Consider the following 13,654-nt stretch of genomic DNA (forward strand, 5'->3'; position numbering starts at 1 on the left):
GGGTTTTGGGGGGGAGGACAGCGCTCTACCTTCCCCTTGCTCCTGCTCCCTGTTCTTTGTGTGTGACAGGAATTTATTACAGCACAAATAGGAAAGAAAGCCCAGGGGATTCTATCTCTCAGAAATGGTTTAAAGAGGCAGGAATATGCTTCAAGAGCATGGAATTTTCCAAAGCCTTTAAAATTTTGTTGTCTTCTTTGACCAACACAGCTATAAAGATTGACATAGATTTACAGGCACAGGTGCTCACTAAAGTAGACTGCCAATAATGGGCAAGGAAGACTTTTAATAAATAAGGAAATTTTATCTGCAGCATTAGCACTTTACCAGTTCAACTTATATCTTTTGTTCAGTCTCTGAAAACTCGCTTTTCAAGATCTCTGTTCCTATTCCTTCCTTCCTTTACTTTCCTCCATTTGTTCAAGGACTCATTCATTGTTTCTTATGCATCTCCCATGTGGCTTCATGTTTCAGGCACCAGGGATGTCCTGGTGAATAAGCAAGACAAGGTCCTTACCTTTGTGTAACTTCCCTTCCAGCAGAGGAAGACAGACACTAGATAGCCAACAATGAAGGAGCAATGTCAATGTCCTGGAGAGAGGGAAACAGGATGGATGTCTCAAGAATGATGGATCAGCATGGCTGATCATGGCAGGTCTCCCTGAGCAGGTAAGGTCTGAGCTGAGGCCTGAGTAAGGGGAGGAGCAGCCCTATGAGGACCTGTCAGAGGGTCCCAGGCTCGAGAGCAATGAGCAAGTGGGGAACAGAAGGGGTGAAGTGAGGGGGTGGGCAGGACCCGGAAAATGGAGGGCCATTTTGGCTGTGGAAGCAAGTTTGGGTTTTACTCTCAGTGAAATGAGGACACTTTGGAGTTTGGAGTTTGAGAGCTTGTAAGCAGTATGGCTACATGATTGGATGTGCTTTAAAGATCACTCTGACTCCCAGGTGACAAATTGGCTTTAAGCAGCTGGAGTAAAGCAGGGGACCCGATAGGAGGCTGTTAAACTGTCAAGTGAGAGGTGGAAGAATCTTGAGCTAAGGTGGCAATGATAGCAATGAAGGGTTGTGGACAGTTACGGCTGAATTTTGGATACAGAGTCAATAGATCCTGCTAATGATGGGATTGTGGGGAGAGGGAGAATCCATTCCTAAATTTCTGGCTTGAACAAGTGGGTGGATGAGGAAGCTCTTTGTTGAGGTGGATGACTAGAAGAGGGGTTTGCTGGAGGTAGTGGTTTAGGGGGGATTTAGTCACAGAAGGCATGAGATCCCTGAGGCAGAGAGAAAAAGGATTGGTTGTTTGTTTGGAAGGGTGATGGAGGAGATTAATGAGGACTTAGGAGAGTGTGGGTGACTTTCAATGTGGTAATTTCTGCAGAATGGTGGAGGGAAAGTCATACTTCAAGGAGATGGTGAACACCGTGAGGGCAGGGACCACGTTGGTGTTTGCTCACAGTTGTATCCCCATTTTCTGGTACAAGGTCTGGCAAATGGTTGCTGCTCAAATATTTGTGAAATTAATGAATGAATGAGCAGTTGGTAAGGCAGTGTTGGAAGTAAGTGTAGACCACTTTCAGTACATTTGGCAATGAAGACATAGGGAGAAAGAGGATATCCTGGAGCAATGGCAGGTTTTATATTTATTTTAAATACCGTGGACAAGGGACTCCTGAGAGTGGTTATAGTCATAGAGCAGAAAATCTCTAGAGGGTACTGATAAAAGGCGCTGGACTGAGAAAGATAACCAACAGAGGAGGTCTTAGAGGAGGAAAGGACAGAAAGTAGGGAGGACAACAGAGAGGATGAGGAGGAGCTTGTTGCAGGGTCTCTCATAGTCCACAGCTCAACAATATTCGCTGAATACTGGTTATATGTCAGGCATCATTCCAGGTGTTAAATAATAAGAGGGTAATTTATGCAGTGTTTTCTTCTTTGGCGCAAATGATGAAACAAAAGGTCTAAGAAAATAAAATATTAATACAACACTTAAGAGTTTGGCTGTCCATTCCAACAGTGCCGGTCAGAATATTTATATGCCTCCTTACACCCCCTGAATTTTAAATACCTTGTGATTTCCCTTTAGTGCCAACTAGGAAACGTTCTCTAAACCCAACTCTGTCTATGTAACTTGATTTACGTGCCTTTGTGCAAGGTGCTCACGAGAAAGATTTTAAGGTTCACTGTGTGAAACTCTAACCAATATTTCATCCACAAAAGGTAGAAAATGAGCCCGTTTTGTGACAATATAACAATAAACAAAACAAAATTCTGCTCTCATGGAAGTCAGCTGGTTTATGGTCATGACTTGTTTCTTAAAATAGACTCATTTTCTACCTTTTGTGGATGAAATATTGGTTAGAGTTTCACACAGTGAACCTTAAAATCTTTCTCGTGAGCACCTTGCACAAAGGCACGTAAATCAAGTTACATAGACAGAGTTGGGTTTAGAGAACGTTTCCTAGTTGGCACTAAAGGGAAATCACAAGGTATTTAAAATTCAGGGGGTGTAAGGAGGCATATAAATATTCTGACCGGCACTGTTGGAATGGACAGCCAAACTCTTAAGTGTTGTATTAATATTTTATTTTCTTAGACCTTTTGTTTCATCATGTGCGCCAAAGAAGAAAACACTGCATAAATTATCCTCATATTATTTAATCTTCTAAGGTAGAACATTAAAGTTTTATAACATACATATGGTGGTAGATGGGCCAAATATGTTTCAGATCATCATTAAAAGCCTCATACCAGTTTTGAGAGAAACTCAGTGAGCTAGTGAAGTGAGATTCACAGGTGACAGAAAACAAATCTGTGATTAAATTTTGTGTTGTTAATAACAATGTTCTCTTCTGAATGAAATTGTGGTTCACCCTCTTCCCCCATTTCAAACACTTTTCCTTATTGACTGAATTCAGATGAGTAGCTCTTGAGTTCATTCACCTGCTACCTGTCAAACATGAAATAACTGAATGAACAAGGTGTGAAAATGAGTCTACACAGAAAATATAGCCACCAGTTAAAGTGATGTTTGTAGAATTATGTTTGCTTAACAGATTAATCTCTTCACTTTAAAATCTGTTGGTAAAAGTGTAAGTCTAATTAATAAGTGAGTATGCTTAAATCAGAGGACAAACAATGTGATGTAATGGGATCTAACTTCAGATTTTTAAAAAGAGTTCTTTTTTTCCAACTTCTCTGTAACACTTCTAGCTTCTTTCATTTCCTCTGTTCATTCTCACGTGAATTTTCTTTTTTTCAAAGCATGCTAGGACATATATTCATCAGAGGAAGACATATTCCAGTCTTTAGTTGTAGACCTTCTAATGGCTACCTCAATACAGTCATTAATTACTTAACTTGGCAAAGCAGGAAGGTGGTGTTGGTGGGCACTACAGGAGAAGTAACTGTCCCACCATTTGTTACTGACACAAACCAAACCAACTAGCAAAACTATTATACGATCATTTATTATTTGTGAATTTGAACTCTGTAATTAGGTGCATACATATTTATGATTATTATGTGTTCTTGATGAATTAACCATTCATCATGATGGCATGCCCCTCTTTCTCAACAGTAACATTTCTTATTCAGAAGCCTAATTAGTCTCATATTAATATAGCCACTACAGCTATTTTGGATGAGTATTTGCATAGAATATTTTCCATATGTTTACTCTTAATTTATCTATGTCTTCATATTTAAAAAGGATTTCCTTTCATATGCCAGACCCGTCTAATTTGGTCTTGCTTTTTTTCCACCCAATTTGACAATCAGTCTTTTTGTTGAAATGTTCAGACCATTAATGTAATTATAAATATTGCTGCATTTAAATCTACCATTTTTCAGGGCACCTGGGTGGCTCAGTTGGTTAAGTATTAGATTCCCCCCTTAATCTGACCCAGGTCATGATCTTACAGTTTGTGAGTTTGAGCCCCACATCGGGCTCTGTGCTGACAGCTCAGAGCCTGGAGCCTGCTTCAGATTCTGGGTCTCCCTCTTTCTCTGCCTCTCCCCTGCTCGCTCTCTCTCTCTCTCTCAAAAAAGAATAAATGTTTAAAAAACTTTAACCTACCATCCTGGTAGCTGTTTTCCACTTGTCCCATTTGTTTTTTTTTCCTTTGTCCACCTTCCCCCCCTTTTTCTGGCCTCCTTTGGATTTATCAAATTATTTTTTATGATTCTTTTTTATCTTCCCTATTGGCTTATTACTTATGCTTTTTTTGGTTCTGTAGGCTTTACATTACACATTTTTAGCTTACCACAGTTTGTTATCAAATACTACTACAGTACTTTCTGTATAAGAACCTTACTGTAGTATTCTTCCATTCTCTTCCCTTGAACTTTGTGCTACTATTCTCATTCATTTTACTTCAATATATCTTATAAAATGTACAATACTGGGGCTCAGTCAGTTAAGCATTGGACTCTTGATTTCAGCTCAGGTCATGATCTCATGGTTTGTGAGTTTGAGCCCCACATCAGGCTCTGTGCCAACAGCCCGGAACTTGCTTGGGATTCTCTCATTCTCTCTCTGCCTCTCTCTCTCTCTCTCTCTCTCTCTCTCTCTCAAAAATAAATAAATAAACTTTTTTTTAAATGTACAATGCCTTTTAGGGATTTCTACTTCAGACCATCATCTTTTAAAAAGGTTAAAATTAAGAAAAATGTTTTTCATATTGACCCACATTGTTTCCTGTTCCCATGCTCTTCATTTCTTTGTGTAGACACAAATTTCTATCTTGTATCAGATTCTTTATGCCTGAAGAACTTCCTTCACATTTCTTCTTGTGTGGGTTTGCTGGCAATTAATGCTTTCAGCTTTTGTTTGTCTGGAAAAAAAATTCATTTCATTTTTGAAAGGTATTTTTACCAGGTATAGAATTCTGACTTGACTTATTTTTTTCTTTCAGTTCTTGAAAGATAAGACTTTGTTGTCTTCTGCTTGACTAATTTCTGACAAGAAGTCTGTTTTACTTTCTATTTTTGTGACTCTGTAGGAAATGTTTCTTTACTGCCTTTATTTTGGGTTTCAGCCATTTAACTATGATGTGCCTCAGTGGGCTTTTCTTGGTATTTACACTACTCTGCTCTCTGAACTTCTTAAATCTGTGTGGTTTGTTGTCTTTTGTTGATCCTGAAAATCACTTCTTCAAATAATTCTTCTGTCCTGTTTTCTATTTCTTGTCCTTCTGGACTCCAAATACACCCATGTTAGATAGTTCATTGTTGTCCTATGTCTCTCAGATATGCTCTTTTTACTTTACTCCTTTCTTCCCTTTGTGACTGACTTTGAATCATTTCTATGGACCTATATTCAAGGTCACTGATTCTTTCCTTTACTGTGTCTAGTCTGCTGATAAACCTATGGAAGGAATTCTTCCTCTCTAGTATATATATGTATGTATGTATGTATATAGGTATATATATTTAGTTTCCAGAATTTCTACTTGATTCTTTTTATTTTTTCCATCACTTTGTTTGATAATTCCAACATCTGGGTCATTTGGGGTCTGATTCTGATTCTGTTAACTGCCTTGTCCTGCAATAATGGGTCTTTTTTCTTTTCTTTTTGGTGTGTCATACTTTCATTGAATTAACAGATACTGTGCATGAAAGACTAGTATAGAGGGAGTTGCACACACCTGACAATGGACACACTAGCTTTCCTGTTAGGCTTTAGTGGTTGTTAGTAGCTGAGCCAGATGTTGTTGCTATTATCCTTGTGTCCTTGTTACTATAGTTACCTTCAGCTCACCAGTCTTCAAATTTGGCCAATGGTAGGCTGTTCCTACTTTGTGCTTAGAGCAAAGACTGGATTGCCTGAGGGTTTTTGGTTTTTGTTTTGTGTTTTCACAGTTTTCCAGTTCTGCTCTCAGCTCTTAACAGGAAGGTCTGCTTGCATGCCTTCAGGGAGAATGGTTTGCTTCCTCTCCAAGGAGTGGATTGCTATTGCTTGTTTGTTACTTGGTGGAGGCTTTCAGTGAAGGTAGGTAAGATTAGAAGGCCTTGTTCACCTGGATTTTGGAAGTGGGGCTTTCTTAAGTGTTCCAGAATTCCCCCCTGTAACATTCCATGCCCCCTTCCCCAATCCCCTTTGTGTTTGAGGGGAGGCATTTGGGGAGAGCTCTTGGGTGGGAACAGGTTACTGACCCCCTCCTAGTGGTAGCTGACTTCTGCTGTGTACCAGGCCTCAAGCAGCTGTCTCACCAGTCCCTCAGCTGGGGAGAGCTTGCTACTAGCCCTCTTCCTGCTGCAGTGGAAATTAAACTCAATATGAAGCCTCAATTAAGAAGAGCAAACATTTGTGGCTTTCCTGGTGGAAGAGCCCCGGGCATCAGACCGTAGGCCCCCCTTGACTTTCTAGGGGAAGGAGAATGGTCTACCTTCTTCCTGCTGTTTCTCGCTGCTCCTTGTGTGTGACAGGAATTTATTGCAGCACAAATATTGGAGGTAGCCCAGGGGACCTCCCTCTCAGAATTGTTTGGAAGAAGCAAGGAAATGCTTTACCTCAGAATTTTCTTAAGCCTTTATGGCCATTTTCCCCCCTTAATCTGACCCAACTGAGTATTAACATGGATTTATCAACACAGGCACTTTCTAAATGAGGCTGATGAGGTTTGGAGTTCGGGTGGGGGTTGGGAGCTGACAGCCAGGAAATAATTCTTGGAGACATCTTTGGTGCAAAAAAGGTGATTTTATTAAAGCACGGAGACAGGACCTGTGGGCAGGAAGAGCTGCCCTGGGTTTGTGAAGAGTGACTGATTATATACCCTCAGGTTGGGAGGGGGTCAGGGGCAGCGTAAGTCTCTAAGAAATTTTGGAAGCAAGGTTTCCAGGACCTTGAGGGGCTAGCTGTTATTAGGAAAATGTCATTTATTATCATTTAGGAAAACCTCAGTCATGAGACCCTTCAGATGTATATCAGGGCCATATGCTTGGAGTATAGTTGCCAACATATACTTGGGGGTTAAAGATAAAGGGGGTTTGCAAAGGAATTTTTATGTGTTTAAGGAGATTCACAGGATCCTGGGAGGTCAAAATAATATTAAGCCAAGATTCCCTTTTGCCTCTAGCAAAGTGTCCTCATCTGAGGCAGCTGAGCTCCTAGAGGAAGGTCACTCTGCCTGTTTCAAAGACTTGTCAATGGACTGTAGGCAGTAAGGGAACTTAATTTTTCATTTGCCTTTGTTTCCATATCGCCATGGCAAGCACTTAAACCCCCTTACATCTTGATGAGGATGATATTAGGGCTTCAGGAAATAAGAGTCTAGAGGTTTCTGGAGATTCGGCTATGGATAAGATTGCCTTTTTCTTGCAGTTTACTAAGTTATCTGTAAACTGAAGGAGACTCCTGTCTTCATGACTGTGATCTCTATCAGTCAACCATTTGTTTTCTTTCCTTTCCTTTGTTCTTGGGCAGCCAGGGGCGTCTGGGGAATATCACACACATCCCACCCGGGGTGGGGGAGTGGGTGCTGTTAGCCTGTTCTTTGCCCTCAGCTTGCCTTATGCTCCCTCATCAAGACTGACTCTAAAGCAGCTCAAATCATTGGACAAATAAAACCTTCAACAAATATGGAAATCCTGTTTATAACATCAGTACTTCAACACTTCAAGTTACTTCTGTACAGAAACTCTCTCTTTCCAATGATCTTGTTTCCAATTATTCTCATCTTTGCCTGTTTTTGGCTCTTGCCTTATTCATTCATTTGTTCATCAGTAAACATTAACTGTGCATCTCCCATGTGGCTGTCATGTTTCAGGCACCAGAGATGTCCTGGTGAATAAACAAGACAAGGTCCTTACCTTTGTCTACCTTCCCTTCCAGCAGAGGAAGACAGACACTAAATAGCCAACAATGAAGGAGCAATGTCAGCACCCTGGAGAGAGGGAAACAGGATGGATGGAGAATGATGGATCAGCATGGCTGGTCACGGCAGGCCTCCCTGAGCAGGTGAGGTCTGAGCTGAGGCCTGAGTAAGGGGAGGAGCAGCCCTGTAAGGACTTGTCAGAGGGTCCCAGGCTCGAGAGCAATGAGCAAGTGGGGAGCAAAAGGGGTGAAGTCAGAGAGAGACAGGGCCCAGAAAATGAATGGCCATTTTAGCTGAGAAAGCATTTAATTACTCTGAGTGAAATGGGGAGACTTTGGAGGTTTTTTGTTGTTTTGTTTGTGTTGTTCTTCAGATTTGCTCTCCCAAAATTCAGTCTGTCTACTTTGAGAAGTGGTTAGCCCAGTTAAGAGGCAGTTACACCATCTAGTGATAGGGGAAAGAATCTTGAACGGAGGTGGAAATGAAGGCAATGAAGGGTTATGGACAGTTAGAGATATATTTTGGGTTTTGTTTTACATATATATATATATATATATATATATATATATATATATATATTTAAGTATAGTTGACACATAATATTACATTAGGTTCAGGTGTACAACCTACTGCTTCCACAAGTATGGTGTGCGTAGGGGTATATTTTGGATATAGGGTCAATAGGACCTGCTAACAATGGGATGAGGTGGAGACAGAGAGCAACCCTCTAGCTTGAGCAACAGGGTGGATGGAGAAGCTATTTACTGAAATAGAAAGACTAAAGGAGGGATTTATGGGGGTGGATTAGGGGAGGCTACAGTCATAGAAGGCATGAGATCCCTGAGACAGAAATAGGGATTGATTATTTAGAAGGGTAATGGAGGAGATAAATGAGAAATTAGAAGAGCATTCATGACTATCAGCGTTGTAATTTTGAGAGAATGGTGGGACGGATGTCAGACTTCAGGGAGATGATGAACACTGCAGGAACAGGGACGATTTCAGTGTTTGCTCATAGTTGGATCCCCAGTGCCTGGCAAATGGTGGGTGCTCCTCGTTTACTTTTGAAATGAATAAATGACAGAGTGGGTGGTAAGGAAATATTGGAACTGATTGTTGAAGACTTTCAGTAAATTTAGCAATGAAGGAATGTGGAGAAATAACATGCTAACTAGCAGAGATAGCAAATTTTAATTTTTTAATAATAAATTTAACAGATAAGGGAGGCTTGAATGTGTTCAGTCACAGAAAAGATAACTCTAGAGAAGAGAGATGAGGAAGCTGGTCCGTGAAAGGATAATTAATGGTGTAAGGTTCTTCCACTGGAGAAAAGAAGGTAACATCTGTTATTCGTCCATTATGTACCAGGAAGTGGGCCAGCACCTCACATCTGTTATCTCACTCAACCATCACAATGGTCATTTAGGGTAGAATTGCCAAATAAAATACAGGACACCCAATTAAATTTTAATTTCAGATAGCAAAAAAATCGGTATGACTCACACAATGTTTGGAACATACTTATATTTTAAAAAAATATTCAATGTTGATCTAAACTTCAAATTTGATTGGGTCTGTGATATTTTTATGTTTTAAATGGGACAATCCTTGGGGTAGGTAATGACGAGAGAGCATAAGGCAAGCTGACACCAGCAAACACCAACCCCCCCTCCCCAGACACACACACACACTTTGGGATCTGTGTGATATTCCTCAGGGTTTCTGGTTGCCCTAAAGCTAAGAGGAGAAAACAAATGGTTAACTGATAAAGATCACAGACACGAAGGATGTGAGTCTCCATCAGTTTACAAATGTCTTAGTAAATTACAAGAAAAAGGCAATCTTACCAATAGCCTAATCTCCAAAAACCTATGGACTCAGTTTTCTGGAGCCCCAATATCACCCTCCCCTCCATAATGAACAAAGGCAAGAAGAAGGAAATGGCAGGTAAAATTAAATTTCCTTATAGCCTGCAGCCCATTGGCAAATACTTGAGGCAAATACAGAGTGAAACATTCTTCCAGGAACTCCCTACTGTCTTAATGTTAATGCTTTGCTAGAGAAAAAACAACCTTAGCCTGACAATAGCTAGGCTTCCATTATCTTGTGAGTCCTCTTTAGCATATAAAAGTCTTTTTCGAGGCCTCCCTTTTGCCTTTATCTCCCCCAATTCCACAGTATATATAGCCAGTCACTCTTCATAATCCCAGCAGCAGCTATTTCCGCCCACGGGTCCTGTCCCCATACTTTAATAAAATCGCCTTTTTGCACAAAACACGTCTCAAGAATTCTTTCTTGGCCATCAGCTCTGAACCCCCACCACCACTCCAAAATTCCATCAGATAATATTGATAGGGAAAAATCTGTTATAAGATGGTGACAGGACTGATCCGGGGAATTCCAGTCCCTGCCCGAAGACTCCGCTCCCGGGTTTTTCTTCCCACCCTGCTTGCTGTGCCTGAACAGACTATAAATTGTCCTCTCTGCTCTTGCTTGGGCTCAGACCTCTGGAGAGTGATCTCCTCTGAGCCTGCCGGTGTAAAATAAACCTCCTGCCTTCCGCCATCTCCGAGTGCCACCTGGTTTTTCTGGCTGCTGGTCCAGGCCAGGTTCCGTAACATATATTTGCCATTTTTCCTAAAGGAAACTGAGGCTCTGATACATTGAATAATATTGCCCACATACGCAAAGTTATTAAAAGTGGTAGTCAGAACTGGAACCCAGCCTGCCGGACTCCTGAACTTATAGGCTTTACCCGTGTGCTGTGCCCATGTGGAGTCGAGTCCACAGAAGGACTCAGCCCAGTAAGTCAGCCCTTTTCTCACTTATATATGTGACTGGTCTCTAGTTAAACAGTCAAGGGTGAGGAGCTTCTTGGGACCATTTTTGTGTCCACTAAAAGCGCCACTAAATCTTTCCTGATGGACTTCTAGGTAGGGTATTTTTGCTAACACACTGAGATGAATGACATTAACAGGTTAGTCTTTCCTTATTTTTGTTTGTTGTTGTTGTTGTTGTTGTTGTTGTTTAAATCTCTAAGCACCGGGCTAATTTAGAGAGTGTGCCTGACTGGACAGCATGCCACAGCCCTGCTGAAGGGGGCCAGATGTTTACCAAGTTGACGTGTTTGAGTGAGGAGGGCGGCTTTCCCTCTTTTGAAAAGGAAGCTTTTTTTTTTTAATGCAGTTATGTACTCAGTATTAAAATTATTTGAGGAGAACTATACTTGTATTTTTGGAGTAGGATGTGGGTTAGATAAGCTTAATAAAACTTTTTTTTAACTTTTTTTAAATGTTTATTTTTTGAGAGAGAGAAAAAGAGAGCGTGAATGAGGGAGGCGCAAAGAGAGAGACACACACAGAAACTAAAGGAGGCTCCAGGCTCCGAGCTGTCAGCACAGAGCCTGACAGGGGCCTCAGACTCACAAACTGTGAGATCATGATCTGAGCCAAAGTCGGACGCTTAACCAACGGAGTCCCAGGTGCCCCAGCTTAATAAAACTTCTAAGAGGTAATACAGTCTAGGACCTAAGACCTTTGAGTCTGCAGTCAGACGGACTAGGGTTTGAATCTTGTTCCACAATATATTCGATATTGGGCAAGTTGCTTAGCCTTTCCCAGTCTCTTGTTTTCTGTTCTCAAAATGGGGATGCTGATAACAATACTAACAATAGCTTCCCTACAGAGTGGGTGTGAGGATTGCACGAGGTGATAGCACATGGAATAAACACTTAGCACACGGGTAGCCATCATCTCCCTCACCAGCAGCAGGGGCATGATTGCTACTCCTGAGGGTGCTTCTGTTTGAAACAGTGCTGTACCCACATCTCACAAGCTGAGGATGCGGTCATGTGGGGATTTTGTTGTTGTGTAACTTTGAAAGCTGTTTGTGACGAATAGCCTCCTGAATTTGTACCGGGGCATTGGTACAAGGCTGAGACAAAATTGCCAACAAATCTGAAACAAGTCACCAAACATAAGGGAGACAATTTTTCCTGCTAAATACCATTTCTTTAGTTGCCTAGATCTACATGCCACTTAATGATTATCTTCAAGAAAATCATTATTAATACGTTATGGAAACATTGGACCAAAGATATACGGCCCTGTCTTCAATCAGACCACATTTAAGTGTATTTGGCCTTTTCAGTGTATTATTTCACATTTTACACTCCTTCCTCATCCTATCCAAAATGCTAGATTCATGCCCACAGCCTTTCCCTTTTACATTACAAAGCTCAGTGATTTCTACATGAAATATTATCTTCATTTTATATATATAATGAATATTATATAAATATTCACATATTTTTATATTATTTCATATATTTCATGTTATATATATATACTTCATATATTATAAATATATTCACATATATACAAGTATATAATTACACGTGAGAATTGTATTATATTGTATATAATTTATATGTTATAATTCATATATATGAATATATTATATTCATTTTTCTATAATATGCATAATATAATATATGCATAATATATTAATGACACATAATAATATTGAGAGGCTAAGAGAAAAATTACCAGGTGTACTCACAACTGCAAAGAGAAGATCTTTCCCCTCCCCCCGCCGTTCCCAAAACCAGCCAGGGCGCGCCCGGTTGTAGTCTGACATGAAGGCGGGAACCAATCAAGTTCTGCTGAATGGTTTGAAATAAAGGCGGGAACCAATCGAGTTCTGCTGAGCGTTCACATTTAAATGTCAACCAACAACAGCTCTGTAACCTCTAAAAAAATCCCTAACTTGTTTGTGCCTGTCTATAAAAGAAGCTGTAAGATCCTTACTCGGGCCTCTTAGCGTCACCGGCAACGAGTGCGCGGAGGACCGGGTTCAAACCTGCAGTAAACGACCCTTGCCGCTTGGCTTTGACTCTGGACTCTGGTGGTTTGTTTTCGGGGGGTCTTTCGAATCGGGGCATATCAATATGTTGTATACATATAGTGTCTTGACTGATTTTCTTTTCACTCAATAGTGACCAAAATAAGTACTAAGGACAATTTTGACTCAGAATTTGTGGACATTTCATCTCTTCTGTTTTCCGTCGTAGCTTACCTACAGGGTCTGTCATGTTTAGTCATTTATTCAGTAAGTATTATTGACCACCTACTACATGCTAAGCACTATTGTAAGTGCTGACTGCTGCTATCAGACCACAAAACAAAACCCTGCCCTCATGAAAGTTTGCGGTGATCATGATGCTTTTGTTCAAGGTTTTCTACCTTTTGTGGACGACGCATGGCTTCGATTTTTCCAAGTGATCACTTTAAGTGGATCCTAAAAGTCTTTCTTGTAATTGCCTTTACATGTAGGCAAGTAAATCAAGAAATTAAGACAGGTTTGGGAGTAGAGAACAGTGTCATGTTGGACATTAAATTAAAACCATGGAGTATTTAAAATTCAGGGGATTTAAGGAGGCATATAAATATTATGACCTTCACTGTTGGAATGATTAACCAATCTTTTAAGTGTCATTTTAATGTTTCATTTTCAAAGACCTTGCATTGCACTTCCAGCTCACAAAGTAAGAACCACTGCAAACAATTCCTATCTTGCTTAAAGTCCTGACGTGGACTTCTGAGCTTTGTGTTGCACACAGTTGGTGCTCTGAGTAGATCAAGTCATTATAACCAACAGCAGATCAGTTTTGAGAGAAACTCACTGAGATTTTAGACACCTTTCCTGTTGATTGATTTCAGGCCATTCTCAATCTCATTCCACTTCTGCCTTTGAAGTGTGGAGAACTGAGTTGTGGAGAAAGTGGAACCACCAGTTACAAGTGAAATTTATGGGCTCATATTCATCCAAAAGATACCACA

This window comes from Felis catus, chromosome B4 (assembly GCF_018350175.1).
Source record: "Felis catus isolate Fca126 chromosome B4, F.catus_Fca126_mat1.0, whole genome shotgun sequence".
Lineage (NCBI taxonomy): Eukaryota > Metazoa > Chordata > Mammalia > Carnivora > Felidae > Felis > Felis catus.